Here is a 14,705-nt window from a genome sequence, read left to right as displayed (position 1 = left end):
GTGATTAGAGTGGTGGACAACTTGAACCCACCAGTCTCTGGTGAACGTCATCTCGCTGTCATTAGTTTTATTTTCGTTCTGATCCAAAACCGAGCCATCGGATGAAGCCATTCACGCCAGGTTGTGCAGAAATCATCAATCAACGTTCGCATTTAGCACGACCTGTAATTCAGGGGCCCTAAGCGGTGGAAATATCAGTAATTATTTTATCATAAGCATAGACCTAAGACTATTAATAAAAATGCGTAATTAAAGACTCGTAAAAACGATGAGGTTATGATGCTAGGTGAAAAGTTGGCAAATAAATGAAGTGACATTGAACTAAAAACAAATCGAATCTAAAAACTCAAAACGCATTTAGCTTTAAACACCGTTCCCAAAGCAACCGGTCGAGCCTATCAAACCAAAGCACTCCATATCGATTGGCAACCAATTGAGATGCACGTGGGTAAATGCAACGCTTGCTGAACCACTCAAAAGACAATAACCATAACAAACCTACCTCCACATGTGCGCATTCCACAGATCGAACGAACGGTGCCACCGCGCCGAGATCTGACCAACTAGCAACTATAAATATAACACAAAACCGGCATCATTAATCTTTCGTGTGCAATATTTCCTCCCTCACCCCATGGCTGGCACCGGATCAGCTGTTTGTGCACACGACAACTCACCTTGCCCGGCTGTCGGTCCGGCCTGTTAAAGTGTATGGTAGATTGAATGCAGCCACGAGTGTAGAGGATTGTCCGAAAATAAGCGCTCTCCCACGCAGCCACACTGACTCTGACCATCCATCCATCGATCGATCCATCCGCCAACGCTCGCTTGCCTGCACTGCACTCATTGACTGCTTTGACCTTCAAGAAGACGGCTGCGCTGCATTCGTAATTGCAACTTAACGTCGTTCCTTTCCGGGCTTGAGCTTGCGGGGTGCAACTCAACGTCAGGAGGCGCGAAAAAAATGAATGGTGTTTGGGTTTGGGTCGGATTAATTATTTAGAAAAAATAATAAAATTGTTTCAGAATGTTCCATGTGGGTATTTATTTCTGCAATGGGACCTTCATTATTGAATGTGGGGTTAGACGAAAAAATACAAACTCAGGTAAAAAAAATTAAAGACATCTACCTAACTTGTGTTTGTTCATTTGAGACAAAATTCATTTTGTAGTTCTCAAGACGGCTTAAGTTTTTAAGAAATGGAAGAGAATAAGTTCCTTACCAAATCTGACCTATGCTAAATTTCTTTCGCGTGAAGCGCACAAAACCGATAAATAAATTAACGGGCGCAATTTCCATAACTAATTTAACAATTATTCGCTATTTAGTAAATTATTTCGAAATTCAGAAAACGCCATTCTAACACAATTATTTTGTAAAGAAACGGGAATAATTTTTTCGGGACACGAAAGGAATCAATATCGTCCTGTTCTATTGTCGTAAGTTTATTTGAGAGCGATGTAGTTTAAGAAAATCGTCAAAACTTGTTTAAGCACTCAAACAGTATTATTCAGTAAAATATTGCTTTTATAATGATTGCGACACTTTTTCAAATGTGTATTGGGTTGTCTACCTCGAAGGCAAGCCTTTAACTGAGACCTGGCGTTGAAATATCCGGCACATGCCCAGACAACGTGCTCGATGTCGTGATAGCCATCGGCACAAGCCCAATACGTCTCAAATGCGCATTCAACGTGTAGTGGTTGGACATTAGCTGAGACCTTACACGAATGAAATTCTGACTCACTTTTATCCCCCTAAAAAATTGACTGAAGCAGATAGATCTTTCATAGATGTCACCTTCTAATGCACCCATCTTTGCTAAGGGCCTGTCGGCCTTTTCATTACCCGGTATAGAGCAATGAAAAGCGACCAACACAAAGGCAATCTGGTCAAAATTTTCAGATAAAATACACAAAGACTCCCGTATCTTTCCCATAAAATACCAGAATTGCTTTTTGAACCTTCATCGCACGAAGAGCCTCAATAGAGCTGAAGCTGTCCGAAACGGTGAATTGGTAAACTGTAGGGAAAATTGTGTCAACGATTCCAAGGCTATAGTGAATAGTAGCTAATTCTGCGAAGAAAAGATTATTGTGATTTAATGACAAAAAGAAGAATGAGGCCAGTTAATCAAAAGCATCTATTAAACGAACACGGCTGAGATTATACGAAGAAGCATGCAGCCAAAGTACAAGAACATATGTCGGGTTTGAGAATTAAGCTCGACGAGCCTTTCGAAATTTTCAAATCACCAACAGCTTTACGCTAAACATCCAGAAACAACCGTACTTCATCACCGACAATATCGGTTTTCGGCATAGCCTGATCGATTCTCGTGAATGGGCACCTCACGCTGTTCCAGTTATTGTCCGGAGAAAATTGATCCTTTAGTGACAATTCTTGTCAAATGAATTCAGCACGCGCTCTTTTGTAGAGACAGGCAATTTAATTCTTTCTAACACCGAGGCGTTATTGTGTGTATTGAGAGATTAAGTGAGAACACCACAATAGAAAACGGTGTTGCGTTCACGGTATCGTGGTGGTACCGAGACAGAGGCCGGACAGATCTTCATGACGAAAGCGAATATCCAGCGGTTTGAATATTTTGTACTACTCGTAATCGTCGAGCAGTGCCCTAAAGTGTGCTCAACGATGTTTCTCTTATTAATCCGTCGACGAACTTGCGCCAATAACTGCGTTTTTGGATATCATCAAATTCTTCATTCGTGTTTCTAACGTCGCGTGCCGTCGATAGCGAAATATGCGAATATATCGCATTTAGAGTTATTTACTAACATTTTAAAAGAATCGATTTTCGGGATGATGCTTCTGCAACTGTGACCTCGTTGGTGAATTGGCCATCGACGGATACAATCGCTGAAAGTAGGAGCCATTTCGCAGTGAACTGCATCAAAACATGTTTTTACTGCGGGAAGAAAGCTTATTAAGATGTTTTTAAGAGGATCAGAAATATTTAATGGTGTAAAAATACGGCCCACAATGTCAAAGAAATTTATTAACCCAGCACTTGTTTCTTACTCTGGCTGAGATATGGGAACACTTAGGGTTTATGATGTTCCTGGAAATTCCTTTTCTGAACTCAGGTTTCTAAGACTTGGCTCGGTTTTGCACCAGTACTTAGTTATTTTCGGGGGATCTTGAAATGACAACTTCTGGCCTTTACAACGAACCTTTGGGGATGAAATATTCCACCTTTTTCTATTGCTCCTAGGCACAGAAGAAGATGTTTCCTGCTGGCGATCTTCACAGTCGTCTTCGTCAATGGACAATGTTATCAAAGAGGGGGTAGTTAGGTAGAGCGGACCTAGCAAAAGTTACCCGATAAGAGTCTGAGTTGACATATGTTCTCTTTCTGTCACCTGCGACTGACGCTGAATGCAAATGTTTACACACTAGTACCATCACCGGCTGAAGCATAGGGCAGCCAACCCACGCGTCAGCAGATCCGTGCAATGCAAACTCGTATCAGAGATGACTCCGCAGATTTCAACCCGATTAGCTGGTACATATACTCTGTACTCTTTCGTAAAAAGCGCGTATCCAGCATGTAAGTAGGGGTTTGCCCACTACTCGGGTTCTTGTTTGCCCGGCGTACCCTTCTTTTCAGGGCGGCCTAGGTGCTCCTACCGGAATTTCGGATTTTCGTATAATAACAAACGAAAAGAGGAAAAAACAAATAAATTCTAACTTTACCGTTTATTCTCCCGAAACTCTCCTCTGCTGGTCGTTCCTTGCGGTCTGCTGCTGATGACGGCGGGAAGGCGACGGTTTTTTTCCGACCGGCCGGGACTCCAACGGCCGAGTTCTCCTGCTGGTATCGTTGGCTGCTCCGGCAGCGGTCCTTTGCAATTAGCCAGGGAGGTGAGCAAGGCTCTTTTGTTGGAACCTCCCTAGCGACGGGGCGAATAATCGCCGGGTCCACTCACTCCCCGTGAATGGCCCAGGTAGGTTCCGCAGAAACCTACCTCAGGGGGAACCTTTGTCCGCCCTGCTTCGTTCTCCTTTACGATTAACTGTGGAGGAGAGCTAGGCTCGTTCGGCTAATCCTCAACAGTGAGAACGGCACTGGTGTTACCTGGGTCCTTTTTGTTTAGCCGAGGAAGCGAGTGGCTTCTTGGTAGTTAGCTTCCTGTTTCGGCGACCGTTCACCAGGACTTTTCCGAATGCCCGGACCACAAACCGATACACTGACGGCTTTAATTTGCCGTCGCACGCGCGCACTGCACTTTTATTATGGTGGCGGGAAACTGTCCCGAAAAAAAGAAATAAGTTTTTCGAACGTCTGTTCGTGGCTGTGGTCCGTCACTGTCTAACTCGATGGCCGCCTTCCGCACTCCACTATCACCAACACCAAAAAAACGCACATCCCGCATAGCTGTCATCGCTATGGTACAGCATAGTCCGCACAATTTTCGCAGCGAGAGGAGAGCGGTTACCTGACTAAACCCTATGTTATTAATATACAAATATTTAACAAAAATTACTACACCTATCTGATCTAACAAAATCGTTCACAAACAAAAATATAAACAAAATTTAACGTAAAAAGCGAACGATCATATGGAACAGTGGTGAGCATAATTTTACGTAAACAATACACTCTACGGAGTGTATACGTAAAAAAAAGGTATATTTCCGCCCAGTGCTAAATTGTTACCCTGACGGGTTACAAGCAATATCGTTTGCCCGCTTCAGGGCGAATTTTCGATATTTCCGTCACAGCCGTATATCGTTACGTCAGAACTGGAGAAATCTGCAATAGATTCAACCATTTCTTGTCTTTGGTCCATTACAAATGGTTCGGTTGCGGAGGGTGGGTACAATTTCAGTCGAAAAGGCAATTTTATTTCTTCACTCATCTCACCTTGAACCAAACTATTATCAAGGGAAGCCATTTTTTTTGCAAAGGCCTAATAACCAGTGGAGACTGGTATTAGAGTCAAGAAGAGAAATGTAATATTATAGCGGTACTTAACTTATCTATACATTGGTATCCAGGCGGCTTACTTTCACTGCTCTACTGGACAAATAACGGTAAACGCGCTAAACACAGATGAAGAGAAAAATTGTGCAACATCGACGATACGGAAAAATTTACAATATCGCCTTGATAGCGGATTAGCACTATTTTTGTAACGTTACACTGCACAAACTGGAAAGATCGACCTATCGGTACGAAAGTCGCCGAACGAATGAATGAATGATCTTGATTTCTTAATTTTTCCTGAACGCAATTGTTTGCAGTCCGAAATATTCACCTGTTGAAGTGAGAGGTCCTTGAAGCAGCTAATCTTGTACTTTAATAGGTGTTCGTACGTCGGACCCTGCTCGGCATCGACACCATCTATCTCTACTGACTTTGGAGAAACGCAGACCCTGAAACGCTGCGTATAACTAAGCACTAAGCAATCTGATTTGCCTGTTCAAGACTATCTACGAGAGCTTTTACTTCATCTGCGAATACCATCATTTATGATTAATTCGCAATTAAAACACTCATCAAACGCTAGGATAGACTAGAAATGATCGAGTTTGGGTTTTTGGACCCGAAACCCGGACCCGGGTTCAGGTTCTATAAATTAGAACTTTTCGGGTTCGGGTCGGTTTCCGGGTTTTTAAATTTGAATTTTTCGGGGTCGGGTCGGGTCCGGGTTTTTGAACTTCTAAACTGTTGGGTTCGGGCCAGGTTCGAGTTTTTCGAATTTCGAATTTTCAGATTCGGGTCGGGTTCGGATTTTGAACTGATCACATCCAATTATTGCTTGACGCTGTTTACGTCTATACACCACGTCCAGGCTCTGTAATTAGCTTTACTTAGTGTTACGAATGGATGACACATATAACCGTACTAAATTTTACCACCTTTGAATCGCTAGAATTCGTCATACAGTAATGTTTCGATTATATCACTATGCGTTTACATCACCCTCGATTATATCACGGTTTTGTCTCGATTATATCACGCTCGCGCAGAAAAAGCACACTACATTATGATCCAGTTAAGCCATATGTTGTGTCCTGGCACTTTTAATATTTTTTACAATTAGTTTGCTTATTTACATGTACGGTAATGAGCCTATTAGTGGGTTTCGGACTATATCGTCAAGGGTTTATGTATGATGAGGTCGATCAAGAAGTCGAACTTTTTATTCTTTCATCTTAAAGTATGAATTCTTAAGAAAGTATCTTAAATTTTTATAAAGGTCTAAGCAGCAAAAGCAAAGTTATAGCACTATTCATCTTATTCCTTTACGTGGGCGGAGGGCGTGGCGTAAAACTTTAAACGTGAATAATCTCGTAATCATGTTTTACCAGAAACGTTGTTGTAATCACTAGGATTGTCGAAATATCTTGCGACCGATTCCAATTTTTGTTTTAAATTCTTCGTAACACATTTGCCGTGTCCTAAAGCGGGTGTCTGGCGTACCGGATAAAAAAATTGACTGCTTTTTTATTCGCTTAATTGTTAGTTATCCGCAGGAAAATCTAACAAAATAATGAGAAAAACAAAATACGCAAGATTTGTATGCCGAGATATGCATTTTCTCTTGAATTGATGTGAATACTTTTCTTTTGGAAGGACATCAAGAATTGGAGATGTGACTATTTTAATGAATGTTGATACAACGAGGAATGAATCGTAGTCTCTTCGAATACATTGACTTTAATAGTCAAGATATTTGCCAAAAACTTTAACGTGCCAGATTCCTTCAAGTTTAGTTTTGGGTAGTTCAACAATTTTAAGAAAAGGTACGGGATACGTAAAGTGAAGTTGTGTAGGGAAAAATTGATCCGCCGATGCCATACCATTTGACCCAATGCGTTGAACAAAGATGGCAGACGGCTGCTCTAACCAACGGCTTTAAATAGGATGTGTGATAATAGAAACATGGCAAAAATAGGCTCATTACCCTACAGTGATTAATTTTTTTGACTAACTTTAACTTTTATGACTTTTTGAAATATACATGGGTTAATGCTTAAATGTAATTTTTTGTTTTGCTTTGAACATATTACGTTTCAAATATATCACGCTAAAATACAGAACGACCGTGACATAATCGAAACATTACTGTATTTTCTGATACTCAAATATTGTATTTTTTATTCATAAAATTTCATCTCAAATTCGCTAACTGCCCAAATTATTTTATTTTTTAAACAAGCACTCATGAGAGAGCATTCAACAATAAGTTTTTCGCATCTAAAATCTCTGCGATTTATTTTTCAAATAGTCATCAATAAACCAAGTCAAAGAAAGTTTGTCGGAAAATACTGGTTCAATCGAGTAGAAATCTAAAAAATGCTTGTTTCATGTTTGTACCACTGATTTGATAGTGGCGCTAGTATACCATCACCATATGAGTGTCATGAACAACGATAGCACAAGAGTGATCATACCAACCGGTAACGCGGGTGACGTCGTGTGAACTATCGAATGCGAATTGCCAATTGACATAGCTTAATTTGATACATGTAATAAATTATACAAAACTACTCTTGCAGGAATGATTTTCGATAAAAAATTGGAGATTTTGCTCAAGTGCGACGGGCCATGTTGTTTGAATCTGTCATCATTACGCTTTTGGTTTCCCCATGCGTTAGTCGCCGATTTATCCTACTTTCCGGTTAAGATATTGACGATTTATCAGTTTCTCAGAACATTTCAAATTCGACGTTCAATAATAGTAAATATAAATGCGAATTTCTCTCGCCAGTAATTTATTTTGCCATAGGCAACTGGCGCATATGGTATATTTCACTGAGAAAAATTAACAAACCGAATACATAACATAGAAGTTCAATAAAGTTAAAGGTCTGTAACCCTCAACAGTATTTTGGCTGGTCTCTTTTGTACTACTGCAATAATCCCATCACAATTTTTTTCTCCAAATTACCCAGTAGCATGCAATTTATCACGGCTGTAATTTCCGTTGTAATTATATTCCAGCAGTCTAAACAAAATTCTTTAGGCAGACCGTCTAATCCAGGAGGTTTTTTCGAAGCACTGGTTTTAATGGTGGAAAACACTTCTTCGTCGCAAACCTCATCCATCAGTCTATCATTTTCTTGTGTATCAGTAGGAATAGAAGTTCCTGGTGTAATCATTTAGAATCTGATCTGAATCGAACTTGTTAATACGGAGAATCAAACAAAGATCCCGAAGATTTTTGATTTTAAGCGCTTGAGCTGGATCCAAGGCTCATCTAAGAGTTTTAGGATCACTCCAACCTGAAGTAGCACCATATGCGCCAGTTGCTTATGGCAAAATAAATTACTGGCGAGAGGAATTCGCATTTATATTTACTATTATTGAACGTCGAATTTGAAATGTTCTGAGAAACTGATAAATCGTCAATATCTTAACCGGAAAGTAGGATAAATCGGCGACTATACATAACAATTTTGCGGTGACCAATAAACCCTAAATTTATTGAACTTCGACTTTAAAATTATAACAAGAACACTCAAATTTAGATTGAACAAATTAATGCCATTATTAATTAGTTCCAATCAAAAAAGTGCACATCCATAATATATATATATATATATATATATATATATATATATATATATATATATATATATATATATATATATATATATATATATATATATATATATATATATATATATATATATATATATATATATATATATATATATATATATATATATATATATATATATTATGGATGTGCACTTTTTTGATTGGAACTAATTAATAATGGCATTAATTTGTTCAATCTAAATTTGAGTGTTCTTGTTATAATTTTAAAGTCGAAGTTCAATAAATTTAGGGTTTATTGGTCACCGCAAAATTGTTATGTATAGTCGCCGATTTATCCTACTTTCCGGTTAAGATATTGACGATTTATCAGTTTCTCAGAACATTTCAAATTCGACGTTCAATAATAGTAAATATAAATGCGAATTCCTCTCGCCAGTAATTTATTTTGCCATAAGCAACTGGCGCATATGGTGCTACTTCAGGTTGGAGTGATCCTAAAACTCTTAGATGAGCCTTGGATCCAGCTCAAGCGCTTAAAATCAAAAATCTTCGGGATCTTTGTTTGATTCTCCGTATTAACAAGTTCGATTCAGATCAGATTCTAAATGATTACACCAGGAACTTCTATTCCTACTGATACACAAGAAAATGATAGACTGATGGATGAGGTTTGCGACGAAGAAGTGTTTTCCACCATTAAAACCAGTGCTTCGAAAAAACCTCCTGGATTAGACGGTCTGCCTAAAGAATTTTGTTTAGACTGCTGGAATATAATTACAACGGAAATTACAGCCGTGATAAATTGCATGCTACTGGGTAATTTGGAGAAAAAAATTGTGATGGGATTATTGCAGTAGTACAAAAGAGACCAGCCAAAATACTGTTGAGGGTTACAGACCTTTAACTTTATTGAACTTCTATGTTATGTATTCGGTTTGTTAATTTTTCTCAGTGAAATATACCATATGCGCCAGTTGCCTATGGCAAAATAAATTACTGGCGAGAGAAATTCGCATTTATATTTACTATTATTGAACGTCGAATTTGAAATGTTCTGAGAAACTGATAAATCGTCAATATCTTAACCGGAAAGTAGGATAAATCGGCGACTAACGCATGGGGAAACCAAAAGCGTAATGATGACAGATTCAAACAACATGGCCCGTCGCACTTGAGCAAAATCTCCAATTTTTTATCGAAAATCATTCCTGCAAGAGTAGTTTTGTATAATTTATTACATGTATCAAATTAAGCTATGTCAATTGGCAATTCGCATTCGATAGTTCACACGACGTCACCCGCGTTACCGGTTGGTATGATCACTCTTGTGCTATCGTTGTTCATGACACTCATATGGTGATGGTATACTAGCGCCACTATCAAATCAGTGGTACAAACATGAAACAAGCATTTTTTAGATTTCTACTCGATTGAACCAGTATTTTCCGACAAACTTTCTTTGACTTGGTTTATTGATGACTATTTGAAAAATAAATCGCAGAGATTTTAGATGCGAAAAACTTATTGTTGAATGCTCTCTCATGAGTGCTTGTTTAAAAAATAAAATAATTTGGGCAGTTAGCGAATTTGAGATGAAATTTTATGAATAAAAAATACAATATTTGAGTATCAGAAAATACAGTAATGTTTCGATTATGTCACGGTCGTTCTGTATTTTAGCGTGATATATTTGAAACGTAATATGTTCAAAGCAAAACAAAAAATTACATTTAAGCATTAACCCATGTATATTTCAAAAAGTCATAAAAGTTAAAGTTAGTCAAAAAAATTAATCACTGTAGGGTAATGAGCCTATTTTTGCCATGTTTCTATTATCACACATCCTATTTAAAGCCGTTGGTTAGAGCAGCCGTCTGCCATCTTTGTTCAACGCATTGGGTCAAATGGTATGGCATCGGCGGATCAATTTTTCCCTACACAACTTCACTTTACGTATCCCGTACCTTTTCTTAAAATTGTTGAACTACCCAAAACTAAACTTGAAGGAATCTGGCACGTTAAAGTTTTTGGCAAATATCTTGACTATTAAAGTCAATGTATTCGAAGAGACTACGATTCATTCCTCGTTGTATCAACATTCATTAAAATAGTCACATCTCCAATTCTTGATGTCCTTCCAAAAGAAAAGTATTCACATCAATTCAAGAGAAAATGCATATCTCGGCATACAAATCTTGCGTATTTTGTTTTTCTCATTATTTTGTTAGATTTTCCTGCGGATAACTAACAATTAAGCGAATAAAAAAGCAGTCAATTTTTTTATCCGGTACGCCAGACACCCGCTTTAGGACACGGCAAATGTGTTACGAAGAATTTAAAACAAAAATTGGAATCGGTCGCAAGATATTTCGACAATCCTAGTGATTACAACAACGTTTCTGGTAAAACATGATTACGAGATTATTCACGTTTAAAGTTTTACGCCACGCCCTCCGCCCACGTAAAGGAATAAGATGAATAGTGCTATAACTTTGCTTTTGCTGCTTAGACCTTTATAAAAATTTAAGATACTTTCTTAAGAATTCATACTTTAAGATGAAAGAATAAAAAGTTCGACTTCTTGATCGACCTCATCATACATAAACCCTTGACGATATAGTCCGAAACCCACTAATAGGCTCATTACCGTACATGTAAATAAGCAAACTAATTGTAAAAAATATTAAAAGTGCCAGGACACAACATATGGCTTAACTGGATCATAATGTAGTGTGCTTTTTCTGCGCGAGCGTGATATAATCGAGACAAAACCGTGATATAATCGAGGGTGATGTAAACGCATAGTGATATAATCGAAACATTACATACATACATACATATATATATATATATATATATATATATATATATATATATATATATATATATATATATATATATATATATATATATATATATATATATATATATATATATATATATATATATATATATATATATATATATATATATATATATATATATATATATACATACATATATATATATATATATATATATATATATATATATATATATATATATATATATATATATATATATATATATATATATATATATATATATATATATATATATATATATATATATATATATTTGAAGCAACATGCTCCATTCGGGATAGAATAGTTGAGCTATGTTACAAAAAGAAAAAAATCCCTTCTGGCGTCATTCGATTTTGAAAAGACGTTTGATATAGTAGAACCGATGTTTTTGATTAAAACACTGACTAAAGTGGGCTTGAATCAAAGATTTATTGATTTTATTAAAAAGACTCTTGATATATCATTCTCGAAAATTTTGTTGAACGGGTCTTTGACACGAGAAATAAAAATAGAAAGGTCAGTTAGACAAGGGGATCCAATTTCCATGAATATGTTTGTATTATATTTAGAATCACTAATGAAAAAATTTTTGAGAGCATGCTCAAATAATTTAGATCTATTAAACGAATACGCGGATGATATTTCATTGATTGTAAATAACATGGAAGACTGAAACAGAATTAAACAAATTATTCAACATTTTTGTAGAGTCTCAGGTGCGAAATTAAATTTGGAAAAATCAAAAGCATTCGAAATTGGATTTATGCAAACACGAACAGATTTATCAAAAAGTTTATGGATTAAAACAGAGGAAAAAATAAAAATTTTAGGAATTTGGTACACAAATTCACTAAAACAAATGATAACTGAAAATTGGGTCTCAACAATCGACAAAGTGTCAAATATTTTGAGAGCGAATCAAACAAGAAAATTAAACTTGCTACAGAAAGTATTTTTTTAAGCACCTTCGTATCATCGCAGCTGTGGTATACGGTCTCTGTGATAAATATTAATAACAAATATTGTGCCAAAGTAAAAAGTCTGATTGGCACCTTTCTTTGGCATTAGAGTAAGTTTTTATCAAATAGTTCTGCCCAAGTGTAGAGGAGAAATTGATTTACACAATCTGGAACGCAAATGTACAGCGTTATTCATAAACCGATTCGTCACTGCCAATTACGACAACTCGTTTATAAAAAATAAAAATAAAAAAGTGTTTGAGAGAACTAATGATAGGGATTAAGAATACCCAGTGTTACAGGGATCAAAGATCTGGATCCCCCCAGAAGTAATACCGAGAGGTAGTCCCTGGGGGGAACGATGGCGGAGCCCAATGGAGTTTAGACGGTATTAATGGCAGCGTGATCATTCGAGCCCGACTCGCCCCCAGTACACCCCGTGTACTGGCCTAGTACGTAAACGTCTTCTCCATTGTAAAAAAAGGGATCAAAGATACTTGTTGCATGAGGTGAACAAAATTTAATTTTTTTGTATGCATTGTGAATTTTTTTCCTTGTTTTTCCAGGCAAAAGTACTTAGAAAGTAATCGTACTTGAAAATATTCACAAATAATTGGTTCTAAGATCTCATACAACCGTTAAAATTTTTTTTGGAAAGATCTTCAAGATGGATTTAAACACATATTTTCTAAAATATTATATAACTTTTCCAAAACAAATGTAATGCATCAGATTTGTTTTTTAAACATCATAAACGACCAAATACTTCATTTTCTTTTTATATTGTGATAACTTTATGCGTATAGATTAGGAGATATGGCCGGGGAATTAAATATCCCCAAGGATCAAGTGTCCTCACTCTCCCCTACAGATAAATCTGTGTAAACGTGTAACCCGTCAGGGTAACAATTTAGCACTGGGTGGAAATATACCTATTTGTGCGTACTCTCTCCGTAGAGTGTATTGTTATTGCAACATAACTCACCGCTGTTCCTTATGATCGTTCACTTTTTCTCGTAAATTTTGTTTGTTTTAGCTTTTGTGAACGATTTTGTTGGTCTAGATAGGTGTAGAAAATTTTGTTTCATATTTCTGTATAAATAACATAGGGCTTAGGTAGGCCACCGCTCTCCTCTTGCTGCAATCAGTGTGCTGGATATGCTGCACATAGCGATGACAGCTATGCGGCGGTACTGTTTTTTGGTGCTGGTTTTGGTGTTTGTTTTGGGTGAGTGGAAAAGGCGGCCATCGTAAAAAGGTGAGTTAGTTTCGGACCACGTTGCAGTTCGGTTTGTTTTCGGTAGTGACCGGTTTGTTTTTGGAAAGTCCAACCCGCCAAATAACGCGTGTGTGCGGAAGTAAATTCCCGCAAAAGTACCGGCTCGTGGTTCGAGAACTCTGGTCTGGTGTCGGGTCGCCGATTAGGGAAGCTAAGCGTTAAGGAGCCACTCGCTTTCCCGGCTAACCATAAAGGACCCAGAAGACGCCTTTCCGCTCTCGCTGTGAAGGATTAGCCGAACGAGCCTAGCTCTCCTTCACAGCTAAACGTCAAGGAGAGCGAAGCAGGGTGGCCAAAGGTGCTCCCTGGGAAGTACACTGCGGTGACTTCTGGGATCTCTCGCGGGGAGCGAGTAGATCCGGCGATAATTCGCCATCGTCGCTAGGGAGGTTCCAACAAAGGAGCTAAGCTCACCTCCCTAGCTAATTGTCAAGGACCGCTGCAGGAGCAGTCAACTCAAATCGGGAGAACTTGGCCGTTGCTGTCCCGGCCGGTCGGACGAGACCACCCACCTTTCCGCCCAGCAGTAGCAGATTAGCAGCAGCAGCAGTGGAGAGAGTTGGAGGAAATAAACACGGTAAAATTAAATTTATTTGTTTTGTTTACCTTTTTTTTGTGTTGTGACGAAAATCCGAAATTCTGTAGAGGCACCTAGGCCGCCCTGAAAAGAAGGGTACGCCGGGCAAACAAGAACCCGAGTAGTGGGCAAACCCCTACTTACATTTGGCGCCCAACGTGGGGCCCGAACCCACGACCCTGAGATTAAGAGTCTCATGCTCTACCGACTGAGCTAGCCGGGCGCCAAATGTAAGTAGGGGTTTGCCCACTACTCGGGTTCTTGTTTGCCCGGCGTACCCTTCTTTTCAGGGCGGCCTAGGTGCCTCTACAGAATTTCGGATTTTCGTCACAACACAAAAAAAGGTAAACAAAACAAATAAATTTAATTTTACCGTGTTTATTTCCTCCAACTCTCTCCACTGCTGCTGCTGCTAATCTGCTACTGCTGGGCGGAAAGGTGGGTGGTCTCGTCCGACCGGCCGGGACAGCAACGGCCAAGTTCTCCCGATTTGAGTTGACTGCTCCT

The 14,705-nt window shown here is 38.2% G+C and overlaps 1 non-coding gene across 1 annotated transcript; it reads right to left on the bottom strand.

Moving 5' to 3' along the window:
- Nucleotides 1–14,348: 14,348 nt before the first annotated feature.
- Nucleotides 14,349–14,421, bottom strand: Trnak-cuu (transfer RNA lysine (anticodon CUU)). The gene has a single exon. It is a non-coding gene; the product is annotated as a tRNA-Lys (tRNA).
- Nucleotides 14,422–14,705: the final 284 nt, after the last annotated feature.

Source organism: Topomyia yanbarensis, chromosome 3 (genome assembly GCF_030247195.1).
Source record: "Topomyia yanbarensis strain Yona2022 chromosome 3, ASM3024719v1, whole genome shotgun sequence".
NCBI classification, from domain to species: domain Eukaryota; kingdom Metazoa; phylum Arthropoda; class Insecta; order Diptera; family Culicidae; genus Topomyia; species Topomyia yanbarensis.
This window is presented reverse-complemented; position numbering and strand designations above follow the sequence as displayed.